Source organism: Macaca thibetana, chromosome 10 (genome assembly GCF_024542745.1).
Source record: "Macaca thibetana thibetana isolate TM-01 chromosome 10, ASM2454274v1, whole genome shotgun sequence".
NCBI lineage: Eukaryota > Metazoa > Chordata > Mammalia > Primates > Cercopithecidae > Macaca > Macaca thibetana.
Genome location: NC_065587.1, coordinates 86,127,610 through 86,145,263, shown reverse-complemented (window position 1 = coordinate 86,145,263; position 17,654 = coordinate 86,127,610). Strand labels below are relative to the sequence as shown.

General features: G+C 39.6%; 2 protein-coding genes across 12 annotated transcripts in view; both read right to left on the bottom strand.

The window, feature by feature from the left end:
• The window catches only part of DSTN (destrin, actin depolymerizing factor), a 1,228,633-nt gene that overhangs the window by 178,018 nt on the left and 1,032,961 nt on the right, over positions 1-17,654 (bottom strand). The window lies entirely within an intron of this gene.
• PCSK2 (proprotein convertase subtilisin/kexin type 2) overlaps positions 1-17,654 on the bottom strand; it is a 254,163-nt gene that overhangs the window by 54,324 nt on the left and 182,185 nt on the right. The window lies entirely within an intron of this gene.

Genomic DNA, 17,654 nt, shown 5'->3' with positions numbered 1-17,654 from the left:
CTTCGACTTCCCAGGCTCAAGTGATTCTCCTGCCTCAGCCTCTTGAGTAGCTGGGACCATAGGTGTGTGCACCACACCTGGCTAATTTTTTGTATTTTTTGTAGAGAAGGAGGTTTCCCATGTTGCCCAGGCTGGTCTCAAACTCCTGGGCTCAAGCGATCCTCCCACCTAAGCCTCCCAAATTGCTGAGATTATAGCTGTGAGCCACTGCGCCTAGCTAGAAAAGTCCATTTTAATGGTGGGTGGAACAGTTACTGAATCAAATGGGCACATTCCCAGGTCTGCTGGGACAGTGCGAATATGGCCTGCGGAATGCACAAGGTCTTTCCACTCACTGTTCAAACTGCGGCAAACAATCAGGAAATGTGGGTGAAGGGGTTCATTGGCTACATATCCCTAGGAATTTTCCATTTCTGCAGCATCAACTAGTGCTGTCTGGGACATCCTCTTGGGGCAAGCAAAGCTATCACACCAGCCCTTAAAAAATATCACATGCAAGGATTGAAAACACACACACACACACACACACACACACACACACACACACACACACATTTTCTTTCTCTGTATGAATCAAAGTAAATCCTGCCTCCATAAAGGCTACATATTTCATCCCTCAAAATTCTCTTTGGAACAAGAATGAAATCCGCATATCATGTACCCAGATATGTACACCCAGTGTCACTGCAGAGGTCGGCCCTTGTGTTAAACCTGTCCCTGTCCTAAAACAGTTCACCAAAGGCTGGAGGACAAGTGCATGTGAACCAGCTTGAACAAAGTAAAGATATTAAGTCTTCTGTATCTTTAATTTTGGCCCTTAAGCAGGGGAGAGGAATGCCATGGGCTCTCCAGAGGAACATATGGGAAGAAACATTTCGTTGCTAAATTAGGCGACACTAATTAGCAATCAGCCATAAATAGAGGTTTCTTACGATTGTTCCTAACACCAAGCCTTCTCACAACCCTGGGCCTTTGAATCTGGACTTCTCTTGTCATTTATTTTGACTGAAAGAATGTGGTAGAAGTGATGAGCCTGGGCCTCAGGAGACCTTGTGGCTTTTCTGCATTCTCTTGCCACCCTCTCTAGGCTCCATGTGAGCAAGCCCGGGCTAGCCTATTGGATGATGAAAGACACATAACCTGTCGTGCTTGACACCCCAGCCAACAGTAATCTATTGACATGTGAGTGAGGTCATCCTAAACCAATGAGCTCCCAGCAACCTGCCAGCTGACCAGGGAGACAAGGGTGAGCTCAGCCAAGACAAGCCTAGCCTGGTCCAGATCAGTAGAACTTTCCAACCAACCTATAGACTTGGGAGCAATAATCAATGCTTATTGTTTCAAGCTACTGAATTCTGGAATAATTTGTTATGTGGCATTATCATGGCAGTAGATTGCTGATACAATGAAGGAACAAGGCTAGAGGGACACCATGGCTTATGTGTAGGGAGTCAGGGTTCACACCTGGACTGTCACGGTGACTGTATTGGGGCTTTTGTGAACAGCCTGTATTGTGGGGCTGCTGGGGTGTCCAAATGAAAACCTGAGGCCCTGTGCCCAACCCTGTGGATTTCCTGAGAGAAAGAACAGGCATACCCTTTCCATCCACACTGCTGGTTTTTGCACCAAAGTGATTTGATCATCTCACAGCTTTTTCAGCCAAAAGTGTGTATTTCTGTATATATTACACCTAGGGAATAGTGTCAGATATATCCAGCAATATGAATAAAACAACTCTCTTTTACCGACATCTACTATGGGACAGACCCTGTGCTGAGAGTGTTATATACATGATTTTATTAAATCCTCACAACAGCCTATTATTATCCCCATTTTAAAGATGAGAAAACTGAAGCTTAGACAGATGTGAAGTCACTTCTCAAATAGGAAGCAGGGCAAGAATTCAAACTCAGTTCCACTGCTTCCAAAGCCCTGCTCTTCACCATGATCTTTAACTATCGTGTAATCCTATCAGAAACATGCAGAATAAAATTGTGATGGTTAATTTCACTTGTCAATATGGCTGGGCCACGAGGTATCCAGATATTCGGTCAGACATTATTCTTGGTGTTTCTGCAAGGGTATTTTGGATGAGACATTTCAATTTGTGGACATTGACTAGAGCAGCTTGTCCTCCATAATGTGCATGGGCGTCATCCAATCTCTTGAAGGTTTAAATAGACAAAATATCTGGCCTTCTCTGAGAAGAGAGAATTCTCTTGAAGACTGCCTTTGGACTTCACCTGTAACATTGGATCTTCCTGGTTCTATAGCAGGCTACCTTCAGACTCGAGCTGGACCATTGGCTCTCAGGGTCTCCAGCCTGCTGGTTTACCCTGCAGGTTTTGGACTTGCCAGTCTGTAGACTGAGGTGAGTCAATTCCCTATAATGAACCTCTTTTTATATGTATACACATCCTACTGGTTCTGTTCTCTGGAGAACCATGACTAAAGCAAAAAGTAACCAAGTAATTAAATCTGTTTTTGCTGGTTTCTTAGTTCAGTCATTTGCTAATATCCATATTAGTCCACTTTCACACTGCTATGAAGAAATACCAGACACTGGTAATTTATAAAGGAAAGAGATTTAATTGACTCACAGTTCAGCATTGCTGGAGAGGCCTCAGGAAACTTACAATCATGGTGGAAGGCACCTCTTTACAGGGTGGCAGGAAGGAGATAATGAGTGCCAGCAGGGGAAATGCCAGATGCTTATAAAACCATCAGATCTTGTGAGACTCACTCATTATCATGAGAACAGCATGGGGAAAACTGCCCCCATGATTCCATTACCTCCACCTGGTCCTGCCCTTGACACGTGGGATTATGAGTATTACAATTCAAGGTGAGATTTGGGTGGGGACATAGAGCTAAACCATATCACCATTCACCTAGGTATTCTGGTACAGTATTGTCTCTCACTTTGCAACATGGTTTTTGTTGGTGGCAGAAAATGCTGAATGGTCACCAGTCATTCTCTTTTCTCCCTAGGCTGCAGTAAGGCTCCCATCCTCCCTTGCACTTGTATATGGCCATGTGACTGAGTTATGGCAAATATGTGAGCAGATGGGTAAATGCTATTTGTAAGCCTGGCCCATAAAAATCACCCTTGGGCAATTATTCATGCTCTTTCCCCTCAAGTAGTTTGATGCAAAAAATCCCAGCAACATTGGAAACCTATGCCAAAGATGAAAGGAGTCTGCATCCCCGAATCACTGCTTGGAGGAGAGCTGCTCCACCAGGAACACAGAGATGGATCAGTGGGTGAGTGATAAATAAACCAAAAAAGGTGCTAAGCCACTAAAGCACTAAGATTTCAAGGCCAAGATTTATTTGTTATAGCTACTAGGATAACCTGAACTCGCACATTTTTATTTTATTTCTATTGATTATTGCTATAATTTTATTAGATGCTACTCGATAACCTGTTTTGGAAGGATAAATTCTAATAATAAGTGAAATAAACTAATTTGAAGGATCCCACAAAAAGAGATGCTGGGTGACTAGGATGAGTACAAAGCAGTCCTTGATGAAGAGAAGAAAAATGGCTGCCTTGTCTAATGGTAGAATTCCCCTGCCCTCTCACTAGGTGTGTGCAGGGTGCATGATGGACTTTTGGCATTCGTTTATTTAATGCACACTTTGAGGCTGGTGTGTAGAAGTGAGTCTTTTAATGGTGAATGGGCATGTCTGACATTTTGGGGTTTCCATTTTGGCTCAGGTTTATTATTCAAATATGTGTAATTATGAAATATTTAAAAAATATAGACAATTTCAGTGAATAGTACAATGACTCTTATATAGCCACCATCCAAGTCTATCAAAGCCAAACATTTTTTATACTTTGGATTATTTTTAGAAAAACATAATTCTTTATAGGCCAGGTGCGGTGGCTCACTCCTGTAATCCCAGCACTTCGGGAGGCCAAAGCAGGCAGATTGCTTGAGGTCAGGAGTTCAAGACCAGCCTGGAAACCCCATCTCTATTAAAAATACAAAAAAATTAGCCAGGCATGGTGGCCTGTGTCTGTAGTTCTAGCTACTCGGGAGACTGAGGCATGAGAATTGCTTGAACCTGGGGGTTGGAGGTTGCAGTGTGCCAAGATTGTGCCACTGCACTCCAGCCTGGGTGACAGAATGAGACTCTCAAATAAAAAAAAAGGTTGGGTGCTGTGGCTCATGCCTGTAATCCCAGCACTTTGGGAGGCTGAGGGGGGGGTAGATCACGAGGTCAGAAGTTCGAGACCAGCCTGACCAATATGGTGAAACCCCGTCTCTACTAAAAATACAAAAATTAGCCAGGTGTGGTGGCACGTGCCTGTAATCCCAGCTACTCAGGAGGCTGAGGCAGGAGAATCACATGAACCAGGGAGGCGGAGGTCGCCGTGAGCCGAGATGGAGTCACCGCACCGCACTTTAGCCTGGGTGACAGAGCGAGACTCCGTCTCAAAAAACAAAAAACAAAGACAAAAAAACTCCCCAAGAAACAACATAAATCTTTACAGATATGATTGAGGCCCTCTCTGATGCCATTCCTTCCCCTCTTTGCTTCCTCAGAGGTAATGATTGTACCAAGTTTGCTGTTCAGAATGTTTTTATGAGCTTATAATCAGGTATGCATAAGCATATATGCCACTCTTTGCATGTTTTCAAACTCTCTGTAAAAATTTCCTCGTATATTATCTACGTAAAATTGGCTTTATTTGCTACAATTTCTGAAGTTAACTTGTGAATTCTGGTTCATCCATTTTTAGTGCTGTGTAGTAGTCTATTTATAGATATGCTGCGATTTATTTATTTATACTTCTATTGACAGGTATTTAGATTGTTTGCAATTTGCTTGCCATTACAAATAATTTGAAAAGAAACATTTTTGTTTATTATTTTCATGTACACATAAGGAAGAGTTTCTCTGAGGTCTTCTTGTGTAACTTAAAACAGGTTATATGGCTATATACTACCTCCTTCAAGGTGCAAGCAATCCTTTTCAACATTGATCATTGTCGAATGTTACCAATTTTGCTAGTACAGTTGGTGTGAAATGGTATGTTATTGTTTCATTTTGCATTTCCTCGTCACTAGCAAGGTAAACTTTTCATAGGTTATTTGGCTTAGATTTTCTTTTCTGTGAATTGCATGTTAATAACCTTGGCCCATTTCTTCTATTAAGGTATTTATTTATTTTTCATTGATTTGTAGCTGTTCTTTACAAAGTTTGTATATTAAGCCTTTTTTTCCCCATAAAATTTGCTGCACATGTCTTCTAGTCTGCGGCTTGTCTTCCAAATTTATTTATTGTGACTTCTTTTTTTGAACAAAAGTGTTTAATTTTAATGTAGCCAGCTTTATCAATCATTAATTTTTCCATGTGGTTTAGTGGCTCGTTTAAGAAATCCATCCCTAATTTACATTCTATAGGGAATCGTCTGCCCTTTCCAGATCTTTTTCCAATCTGAAGAGATTAGCTGAGAGTCTAGCACCTTTTAAAGGTCTTAAGAGGAAACATCTGTCATCTATTGCCTCTAAGAGTGGCCACTTATGAGATTTAATCTATATAAAAGGTACCCCGGTCTCCACAAACCCTTATCTTAACCCAGACACACCTTTCTACTGATTCCAGGTCTTTAGATAATAACTCTTTCAACCAATTGCCAATCAGAAAATCTTTGAATCTACCTATAACCTGGAAGCCCCTGCTTCAAGATGTCCTGCCTTTCCAGATCAAGCCAATGTCTATTTCACATGTACTGATTAATATCTTATGTGTCCCTAAAACATATAAAATCAAGCTCGAACTCAACCACCTTGGGCACCTGTTCTCAGGACCTCCTGAGGCTGTGTCATGGGTCTTGACCCTTAACCTTGGCAAAATAAACTTCTAAATCAATTGGGGAAAAAAGGAAAGAAATCCATCCCCATGTCATGATCATAAAGGTGTTTTTATTTTTTTCCTAAAATATTTATATCCATTTAGGTCTTTAATTCTCCTGGAATTTATTTATGCTCAGTATGTGGAGTGGGTGCCTATTTCTCCCCATGTACATAGTTATCCCATTTATCGAATACCTTCACTCCATCCTTATCATTTTTATTGCTATCTTAATCATATATTAGGGTTCCTTTTATGTGGCGTCTGTTTTTGCACTCTCTATTCTCTTTCTTGATCTTTTTGTCTCTTTCTATGCTAACCCTACAATCTCATATTATTGCCACTGTGTAATGTTTTGGTATCTGGTCGGCAAAGCTTCCCGTCTTGCTGCTGTTCTGTTGTTGTTGAACTTCTACTTCATCATCTTCTTCTTCTTTATCTTCATTCTCTTCCTCTTTTTTCTCCTTTTTTCCTCCTCCTTATTTGTCTTCTTCTATTTTGGCCACTTGTTTTTCCATATCAATTTTAAAACAGTTTTGTCTAGTTCCACTGAATAATCTATTGAAACTTTAATTGAAATTGCAATTAATTAATATATTAGTTTGATATGATATCTTTATATTGTTCCATCTTCTTATCCATGAACTTAGTATGTCACTCTATTAATTTAGGACACCTTTATGTCTTTTGTAAATTTTATAATTTTCTTCTTAATGATCTCACATCTTTTCTTAGATTTATAATTATTTGATTGGCTATGAAATGTAGCATAGTGTTGAATTAAAGAGATGATAGGGAGAACCCACATCTTGTCCCAGACTTAGAGAATGCTATCAAAGTTTCACCATGAAGAATAATGTTTGCTGTAGGTTTTTGATAAACAGGCTGTTATATTCAATTTGATAATTATCTCCTCAAGTGCATCCAGGCTAGATTTTATCCCATTTATTGAGATTTTATTCCACAGGCTGTATTTTTCAGCTGCAATTTGTTCTTTTCATGTCCATGCTTTTGTTTTCATCTATGTTTCCCCCATCATTTAGTTTTCTTTAAAATAGATGTCATCCATGCATTTATCACTCTGAGCAAACTAAAAATAACTTATTATAAAGTCTTTTTCAAGACTGCTTCATAGAACTAATTTCATATGGTACAAATTAATATCCTGAGTTTTAGTTTTTTAGGCGTATTTTTTTCAGATATTTTGGAATGTTGGATTTTAGGATAATTTTGATGTGGAGATATTTTTTCCTTTTTTTTTTTTTTTTAACCTCTCTTCCTTTCCTGGCTACTGGTCCTATGGTTGTTTCAACTGACTCCTTAGTTCTGTTTCTGACAGCCAGTTTCTACAACAGTGCTTCAGGAATCTGCATTCACAGAGATAAGGAGATAAGACAGATCAGTCAGCAAGCCAGTGTGCAGCTTGGCCAAGTTCATGCACATGAGGCTGTCTTTGTCTTCTGGTCTCCAGTCTCTCTACAGCTACAGATTCTTAGACAACAGAAGACCCATGGTGGCCAGCTGCAGTCTTTTCAGCCTTGACTTTGGAGAAAGAAGCTCCGGTGTTAGACATATTAGAACTGAAATGCAGAGACTTCCTGGCCAGTTCGGCATTTACCGCATTTGCTGGCTAATGTCCAATGAGCTCTACAGGGTAAGATTTTGGGGTTTCAAGAGCCTACTTGATAGAATAGATGAGAAATGAATAGGTCAGGCAGAATAGGTTGGAATAGGCGATAGGTGAGAATGAGCAAAGCTGCCTCTGGGGAAGTCCCTGAGTCTGCTGGCAAGCACCCATTGCTTTCTGGAGAAGTGAGCAGACTCCTCATCTTTCTGAGGCCAGATGCTAGACATTTCAATTTTCCTAATAGATCAACTTTGTCTCATGCATACAAGGTATCTTTAGCTATAACTCTTTTTTCAATCAGCAATGCAGAAACACAGGCACTAGAGTCTTGACAGAAAGTTTAACCTTGCTGACTGTTATCCACTTTCTGTCAAAAGCTTAAACGAGAGAGCAGATGTCTGAGAAAGGTGGGTGATTGGCTGAGCCATCCATTTACTCCTGTAGCATACATTCTCCTACTTTTCTTTGTCATTGAATAATCTTTGACTTAGCTCCTGTAGAAATCTCTTTGCTGAATTTCACAACTCTATTGGCTGCCCACAGTGCCTACTATGTGCCATGCTCTGCACCAAGGACTCTATACCTCTCTCGAATCCCCAGTACAAGCCTTCAAGGTGGGAGCTTTAGTCCCAGTTTATAGATAAGGGAACTGACTCAGGGATCACTCATTCCATACCAAGCGATTAACATAATATTACATTTGTCTACATAAGGTGCTGTCTTTTTCTCTCTTAAGAGTTATTGCCACCTGAGGACCATAAAATCTCTATATGGCATGTATACATTAGCTTACAAAGTGGAACTAATTATACCCAAATATAAGTCTTTCTTTTACAATCTTTATAGTTTTCTCCATAACCCCTAAGTCTATATTACATCTACTCCTTTTAGCTGAAGGAAAAATTTAAACAATAAATACTTTTCTAATCCAGGTAGGGGACTAGAAATTTAAAAAAATTAAACTCTGTTGGATTTCACTGTGCGCTGGTTTGGATGTAGAAAGGGTTTGTTACAAGCAGTAACCTTTGAGCTAATATCGACTGATGAGGTAGTCATAAAGCTCACATGAAATAGTTAGACTATGTCTTTGAAAGCAGTTTGCATTTCATTATCCAGGAGGTGTTTCAGAATTAGTTCATAAAGATATAAGGGAAACCATTAAGTATCACCAGGGTAAGGTAGCAGCTTACATCAGTGTGAAAATAGCCAACCAGAGAGGGCCATTTTTCTCACACGTTTTTTCTGTGGCCTGTTGCTTAGGGTTCTTCAGAATGAAATATGACTTTTAATAAGAAAATAAAAGTTAATCCCAGAAATCCTTTCTTATTTGAAGGTTTAACTAATGCTATCAATCACATTAGCTCACAAAGAGATAAATGTTCTTCAGCCTCCATTTATCCATCTTCCTTCCCTCCATTTTGTTTGCTTGAGTAATAAATGTCTTCTCTCTTCCTGAATTTATAGTAAACTTTTTGCAGCCAAGAATTGCATCTAACCCAGAATCTTTCACTGTTTAGGGCTTAATAGATAGAGTATGCTGCTTCCCCTGACGCTTCATAAATATCATCAATGGCAGGGATGACATTTCAGTGGTGAATGCCTGTCAAAGAAATGCTATGCAAGAGGGATTTTTATGGACAACAGCACAGTAATGGAATACAGATCTGCAATGCATCACCAAACATTGACCTAAAACTGAGCAGGGCTGCAAGATTATTGACAAAACGTGGGCTGCAGACCTTGAGAGCAGCAGGCAGCTTGAAAATGGACAGATGTCAAGGCCACTCAACATCTTGCCATGGTTGAAAAGGTATGCCACTCATCCATCAACCAGCCAGTCAATATTTTTTGAGTGCCAGCAACGAAAAAAATGTGGTACTAAATCCTGATACCTCTTAGCAAATCAATTATATCTCTTTTGCACATTACTGATGTCCATTAAATGTGTATTTTCTACCTTTTTGCAATTTGAGTTACTATTATTATTATTATTTTGTTTGGTCAAATGTATTTTGCTCATTGCAAGCTAAGAGAAAATTATACCCTTTTTGAAAATTTCTTAAATGTGTTTCAAGTTCATCCCTGGAGCTCAGATACTGCATGTAATTATTAAATGGTTCACAGTAGAATAAATACACTTGCTCTGCTTAAACAGGAATAATCCAACAAAAGCAAATCAAGCACAAGGCAAGCTATTCCAATATGCACATTCCCTAAAAGCAGTTCTGCATATGTATGAAGTTTGTTTTCCTAAAGCACCCTTGGCTTGGAGTTTAATAAAGGAAAACAACGAGTAAGTGCAGAGGGTATGAGATGATGGTTTAAAGTGTCAGGAAAACCTAGGAGAGATTTGTTGCTATTGAACTCAGTCTCCCAACCAAGGGGCACATTTTATTTCTTTGTTTGGGTGTCCTCTATAGTGCATTTTATTTTCTACTTTCACAGCAGTGAGAATCTCGTGCTGGACAGCCACTGCCTTTTCCTGTGAAGCAATTACTCCTGCGTTGTAACTAGCCTTTGTGGCAGTCAGTGTGGCTGGAATAGTTAATAGCAACAGGCCTATCGCTGGTCAGCGTGTCAGCCCTATATTGGAGCTTCAGGGCATGCTGATGCCAGCATTTCTCAAGAGCCCCAAGTCTGTTGAACAGAGGTAGGGCATCGGATTTGGCGCCCATGCCCAGAAAACACCTGAAGAACCTGTGGGATGCCTTGGTGTCTGCACAGCTGGTGGGAGGCTCATGCTGGGCCCTGTGCCAGCCAAGAACAAGTGCCAGGCTCCAGGCCATTGTGGCTTCTGAGAGTAGAAGCATATCTTGAGTGTAATAAGAGAATGAGCCTCATCTATGCCCCGGCCCAGTTCTGACCCAACCATCCTAGCAACTTTTCCAACCCTTTTAGGCTCCACCTTACTTGCGGATCCTTCTTAGAATGCTACCTTCTGCACCAGCCTCCAAATCCCACAGCAGTTATCCAGACTACCTCCTGAACATATCCTGCACCTCCCCGCCAGCCTATCTTTGTCCAGATTGTATCCTTGCCCTGGGATACATTTGTTCCCTACTCCCAACTCTTCCTATTGCCTTAGATAAAATCCTAGACCGGTGACCCACTGGCATCAAATCCTGCCTCCACTTCTTAGTAGCCCTGTAACCTTGCACAAGTAACTTAACCGCTCTGTGCCTCAGTTTCCAAAATGGGGAAAATCATACTCCGTATTTCAGAGGGTTCTTATGATAATTAGTTGAATGAATACATGCAAAACACAGAACAGTGCCTTAAATACAGTAACTGTTCAACTTGCATTAGATCTCCTTGTGTTATTTTAGTCTGGGCTACATTTTTGCATTGTAGTAACTTGGGCATCTGTTGCCTAATCCTATGACATTGCAAGCTCCTTGGAAGCTTGCACACCAAAACAGTTTCCTGATACCAAACTGAAGTCCTAGTTCTGTTATTACCTCTTTTTATGCCCTATGCTTGTTAAATTTACTTCTTGTTATTAGAAAAAAATCAAAGATATACAAAAAAAGAGTAAAATCCCATGTACTCATCACAGAGCTTTAACAATGATTAGCTCATAACCAATTTTATTGCCTCTATACTCCAATCATTCTCTTCCCTCCTGCCTCAAGCCATAAGTAATACTGAAGAAAACATCAGGCATAATATCATTTCATCCCAGAGGGGTTTTTAAATAAACATATCCTACACTCATGGAACGGACGCCTCATTCAAATTCTCCTTCAGTCAAGCAGGAATCATCTCCAGGACGATGGTGATGTTTTGAACTAAGGATTCTCCTGGTGCTGTGGACTTGAGCTTCACCCCATCAGCCTCCCATAATCATCTACAATGGTAGTTATGTATTGAAAGTAGTTGTGATTTGAGTGCTGGCATCATCCAGTCTTTGTAATAACAAGCCATAGTGGGTGAGAATCTTTGAAAATGACTTGATAATTGAAAAGCACCCATTTACTGGTCAAAGTGGACACTCTGTCTTAGTCATTGGCTCCCTAAGGCATGGGGATCATGCTCGCCTGAGTCACTATGACTGTGTCTCTGGTAATTGGACACTTGGGAATTCTTACCACTGACAATGACGAGTTTTATTGCCCTAAGCACTAATTAGTCCTAATTGGAGGTTTTTAGCTGGTTTAAAATTATACTTTTGAGAACAAGTTTGCAAATGAAATATTTAAGAGAGAAGATATTTCCTTAGTGTTCTTAGCTTTTTAAATTTTCTCTTTAAAATTATTATTATACTTTAAGTTCTAGGGTACATGTGCGCAACATGCAGGTTTGCTACATAGGTATATATGTGCCATGTTGGTTGGCTGCACCCATCAACTTGCCATTTACTTGAGGTATTTCTCCTAAAGCTATCCCTCCCCCAGCCCCCCATCCCCAACAGGACCTGGTGTGTGATGTTCCCCATCCTGTGTCCAAGTGTTCTCATTGTTCAATTCCCACCTATGAGTGAGAACATATGGTGTTTGGTTTTCTGTCCTTGTGATGGTGTGTTGAGAATGATAGTTTCCAGCTTCATCCATATCCCTGCAAAGGACATGAACTCATCCTTTCTATGGCTGCATAGTATTATATGATGTATATGTGCCACATTTTCTTAATCCAGTCTATCACTGATGGACATTTGGGTTGGTTCCAAGTCCTTGCTATTGTGAATAGTGCCACAATAAACATACGTGTGCATGTGTCTTTATAGTAGCATGATTTATAATCCTTTGAGTATATACCCAGTAATGGGATCACTGGGTCAAATAGTATTTCTAGTTCTAGATCCTTGAGGAATCGCCACACTGTCTTCCACAATGGTTGAACTAGCTTAAGTCCTACCAACAGTGCAAAAGTGTTCCTATTTCTCCACATTCTCTCCAGCATCTGCTGTTTCCTGACTTTTTAATTATCACCATTCTAACTGGCATGAGATGGTATCTCAGTGTGGTTTTGATTTGCATTTCTCTAATGACCAATGATGATGAGCATTTTTTCATGTGTCTGTTGGCTGCATAAATGTCTTCTTTTGAGGAGTGTCTGTTCATATCCTTTGCCCACTTTTTGATGGGTTTGTTTGTTTTTCTTCTTGTAAAGTGTTTAAGTTCTTTGTAGATTCTGGATATCAGCCCTTTGTCAGATGGTTAGATTGCAAAAATTTTCTCCCATTCTGTAGGTTGTCTGTTCACTCTGATGGTAGTTTATTTTGCTGTGCAGAAGCTCTTTAGTTTAATTAGATCCCATTTGTCTATTTTGGCTTTTGTTGCCATTGCTTTTAGTGTTTTAGTCATGAAGTCCTTGCCCATGCCTATGTCCTGAGTGGTATTGCCTAGGTTTTCTTCTAGGGCTTTTATAGTTTTAGGTCTAACATTTAAGTCTTTAATCTATCTTGAATTAATTTTTGTGGACAGCAAAAGAAACTACCATCAGAGTGAACAGGCAACCTACAGAATGGGAGAAAATTTTTGCAATCTACTCATTTGACAAAGGGCTAATATCCAGAACCTACAAAGAACTCAAACAAATTTACAAGAAAAAACCAAACAATCCCACCAAAAAGTGGGCAAAGGATATGAACAGACATTTCTCAAAAGAAGACATTCATACAGCCAACAGACACATGAAAAAATGCTCGTCATCACTGGCCATCAGAGAAATGCAAATCAAAACCACAATGAGATACCATCTCACACCAGTTAGAATGGCAATCATTAAAAAGTCAGGAAACAACAGGTGCTGGAGAGGATGTGGAGAAATAGGAACACTTTTACACTGTTGGTGGGAGTGTAAACTAGTTCGACCTCTGTGGAAAACAGTATGGCAATTCCTCAAGGATCTAGAACTAGAAATACCATATGACCCAGCCATCCCATTACTGGGTATATACTCAAAGGATTATAAATCATGCTGCTATAAAGACACATGCACATATATGTTTATTGTGGCACTATTCACAATAGCAAGGACTTGGAATCAACCCAAATGTCCATCAGTGATAGACTGGATTAAGAAAATGTGGCACATATACACCATGGAATACTATGCAGCCATAAAAAAGGATGAGTTTGTGTCCTTTGTAGGGACATGGATGCAGCTGGAAACCATCATTCTCAGCAAACTATCGCAAGAACAGAACACCAAACACTGCATGTTCTCACTCATAGGTGGGAATTGAACAATGAGATCACTTGGACACAGGAAGGGGAATATCACACACCGGGGCCTATTGTAGGGAGGGGGCAGTGGGGAGGGATTGCATTGAGAGTTATACCTGATGTAAATGACGAGTTGGTGGGTGCTGACGAGTTGATGGGTGCAGCACACCAACATGGCACATGTATACATATGTAACAAACCTGCACATTGTGCACATGTACCCTAGAACTTAAAGTATATATATTAAAAAAAAGATATAAGGAAGGGATCCAGTTTCAGCTTTCTATATATGGCTAGCCAGTTTTCCCAGCACCATTTATTAAATAGGGAATCCTTTCCCCATTTCTTGTTTTTGTCTGGTTTGTCAAAGATCTGGTGGTTGTATATGTGTGGTGTTATTTCTGAGGCCTCTGTTCTGTTCTATATATCTGTTTTAGTACCATTACCATGCTGTTTTGGTTACTGTAGCCTTGTAGTATAGTTTGAAGTCAGGTAGTGTGATGCCTCCGGCTTTATTCCTTTTACTTATGATTGTCTTGGCAATGTGGGTTCTTTTTCAGTTCCATATGAACTTTAAAGTCGTTTTTTCCAATTCTGTGAAGAAAGTCATTGGTAGCTTGATGGGAATGGCATTGAATCTATAAATTACCTTGGGCAGTATGGCCATTTTCATGATATTCATTCTTCCTATCCATGAGCATGGAGTGTTATTCCATTTGTTCGTGTCCTCTTTTGTTGAGCAGCAATTTGTTGTTCTCCTTGAAGAGGTAGGTCCTTCACATCCCTTGTAAGTTAGATTCCTAGGTTTTTTATTCTCTTTGTAGCAATTGTGAATGGATGTTCACTCATGATTTGGCTCTCTGTTTGTCTGTTACTGGTGTATAGAAATGCTTGTGATTTTTGCACATTGATTTTTGTACCCTGAGACTTTGCTGAAGTTGCGTATCAGCTTAAAGAGATTTTGGGCTGAGATGATGCAGTTTTCTAAATATACAATCATGTCATCTGCAAACAGGGACAATTTGACTTCCTCTTTTCCTATCTGAACACCCTTTGTTTCTTTCTCTTGCCTGATCGCCCTCCAACACTATGTTGAATAGGAGTGGTGACAGAGGGCATTCTTGTCTTGGGCCAGTTTTCAAAGGGAATGCTTCCAGTTTTTGCCCATTTAGTATGATATTGTCTGTGGGTGTGTCATAAATAGCTCTTATTATTTTGAGATACGTTCCATCAATATCTAGTTTATTGAGAGTTTTTAGCATGATGGGCTATTGAATTTTGTTGAAGGCCTGTTCTGAATCTATTGAGATAATCATGTGGTTTTTGTCATTGGTTCTGTTTATGTGATGGATTACGTTTATTGATTTGCATATGTTGAACCAGCCTTGCATTCCAGGGATGAAGCCAACTTGGTCATGGTGGATAAGCTTTTTGATGTGCTGCTGGATTCGGTTTGCCAGTATTTTGTTGAGGATTTTCACATCGATGTTCATCAGATATATTGGTCTAAAATTCTCTTTTTTTGTTGTGTCTCTGCCAGGCTTTGGAATCAGGATGATGCTGGCCTCATAAAATGAGTTAGGGAGGATTCCCTCTTTTTCTGTTGATTGGAATAGTTTCAGAAGGAATGGTACCAGCTCTTCTTTGTACCTCTGGTAGAATTTGGCTGTGAATCGGTCTGGTCCTGGCCTTTTTTTAGTTGGCATGCTATTAATTATTGCCTCAATTTCAGAGCCTGTTATTGGTCTATTCAGAGATTCAACTTCTTCCTGGTTTAGTCTTGGGAGGGTGTTTGTGTTCAGGAATTTGTCAATTTCTTCCAGATTTTCTAGTTTATTTGTGTAGAGGTGTTTATAGTATTCTCTGATGGTAGTTTGTATTTCTGTGGGATCAGTGGTGATATCCCCTTTATCATTTTTTAATGTGTCTATTTGATTCTTCTCTCTTTTCTTCTTTATTAGTCTTGCTAGTGGTCTATCAATTTTGTTGATCCTTTCAAAAAACCAGCTCCTGGATTCATTGATTTTTTTGAAGGGTTTTTTTGTGTCTCTATCTCCTTCAGTTCTGCTCTGATCTTCATTATTTCTTGCCTTCTGCTAGCTTTTGAATTTGTTTGCTCTTGCTTCTCTAATTCTTTTAATTGTGATGTTAGGGTGTCAACTTTAGATATTTCCTGCTTTCTCCTGTGGGCATTTACTGCTATAAATTTCCCTCTACACACTGTTTTAAATGTGTCCCAGAGATTCTGGTACATTGTGTCTTTGTTTTCATTGGTTTCAAAGAATATCTTTATTTCTGCCTTCATTTCATTATGTACTCAGTGGTCATTCAGGAGCGGGTTGTTCAGTTTCCATATAGTTGTGTGGTTTTGAGTGAGTTTCTTAATCCTGAGTTCTAATTTGATTGCACTGTGGTCTGAGAGACAGTTTGTTGTGATTTCTGTTCTTTTACATTTGCTGAGGAGTGCTTTACTTCCAATTATGTGGTCAATTTTGGAATAAGTGTGATGTGATGCTGAGAAGAATGTATTTTCTTTTCATTTGGGGTGGAGAGTTCTGTAGATGTCTATTAGGTCTGCTTGGTCCAGAGCTGAGTTCAAGTCCTGGATATCCTTGTTAACCTTCTGTCTTATTGTTCTGTCTAATATTGACAGTGGGGTGTTAAAATCTCCCATTATTGTTGTGTGGGAGTCTAAGTCTCTTTGCAGGTCTCTAAGGACTTGCTTTATGAATCTGGGTGCTCCTGTATTGACTGCATATATATTTAGGATAGTTAGCTCTTCTTGTTGAATTGATCCCTTTACCATTATGTAATGGCTTTCTTTGTCTCTTTTGATCTCTGTTGGTTTAAAGTCTGTTTTATCAGAGACTAGGATTGCAACCCTTGCTTTTTTTTTTTTTTTTTTTTCTTTTCTTTTGCTTGGTAGATCTTTCTCCATCCCTTTATTTTGAGCCTATGTGTGTCTCTGCACGTGAGATGGGTCTTGACTCTTGATCCAATTTGCCTGTCTGTGGCTTTTAATTGGGGCATTTAGCCCATTTACATTTAAGGTTAGTATTGTTACATGTGAATTTGATTCTGTCATTATGATGTTAGCTGGTTATTTTGCTCATTAGTTGATGCAGTTTCTTCATAGCATCAATGATCTTTACAATTTGGCATGTTTTTGCAGTGGCTGGTACTGGTTGTTGCTTTCCATGTTTAGTGCTTCCTTCAGGAGCTCTTGTAAGGCAGGCCTGGTGGTGACAAAATCTCTTAGCATTTGCTTGTCTATAAAGGATTTTATTTCTCCTTCACTTATGAAGCTTAGTTTGGCTGGATATGAAATTCTGAGTTGAAAGTTCTTTTCTTTAAGAATGTTGACTATTGACCCCCATTCTCTTCTGGCTTGCAGGGTTTCTGCTGAGAAATCTGCTGTTAGTCTGATGGGCTTCCCTTTTTGGGTAACCTGACCTTTCTCTCTAGCTGCCCTTAACATTTTCTCTTTCATTTCAACCTTGGTGAATCTGACAATTATGTGTCTTGGGGCTCCTCTTCTCAAGGAGTATCTTTGTGGTATTCTCTGTATTTCTTGAATTTGAATGTTGGCCTGTCTTGCTAGGTTGGGGAACTTCTCCTGGATAATATCCTAAAGAGTGTTTTCCAGCTTGGTTCCATTCTCCCTGTCACTTTCAGGTACACTAATCAAATGTAGATTTGATATTTTCATATAGTCCCATATTTCTTGGAGGGTTTGTTCATTTCTTTTTACTCTTTTTTCTCTAACCTTGTCTTCCCGCTTTATTTCATTAATTTGATCTTCAATCACTGATACTTTTTCTTCCACTTGAGCGAATTGGTTATTGAAGCTTTTGCATCCGTCACGAAGTCCTTGTGCCATGGTTTTCAGCTCCATCAGGTCATTTAAGGTCTTCTCTACACTTTATTCTAGTTAGGCATTCGTCTAACCTTTCTTCAAGGTTTTTAGCTTCCTTGCAATGGGTTAGAATAT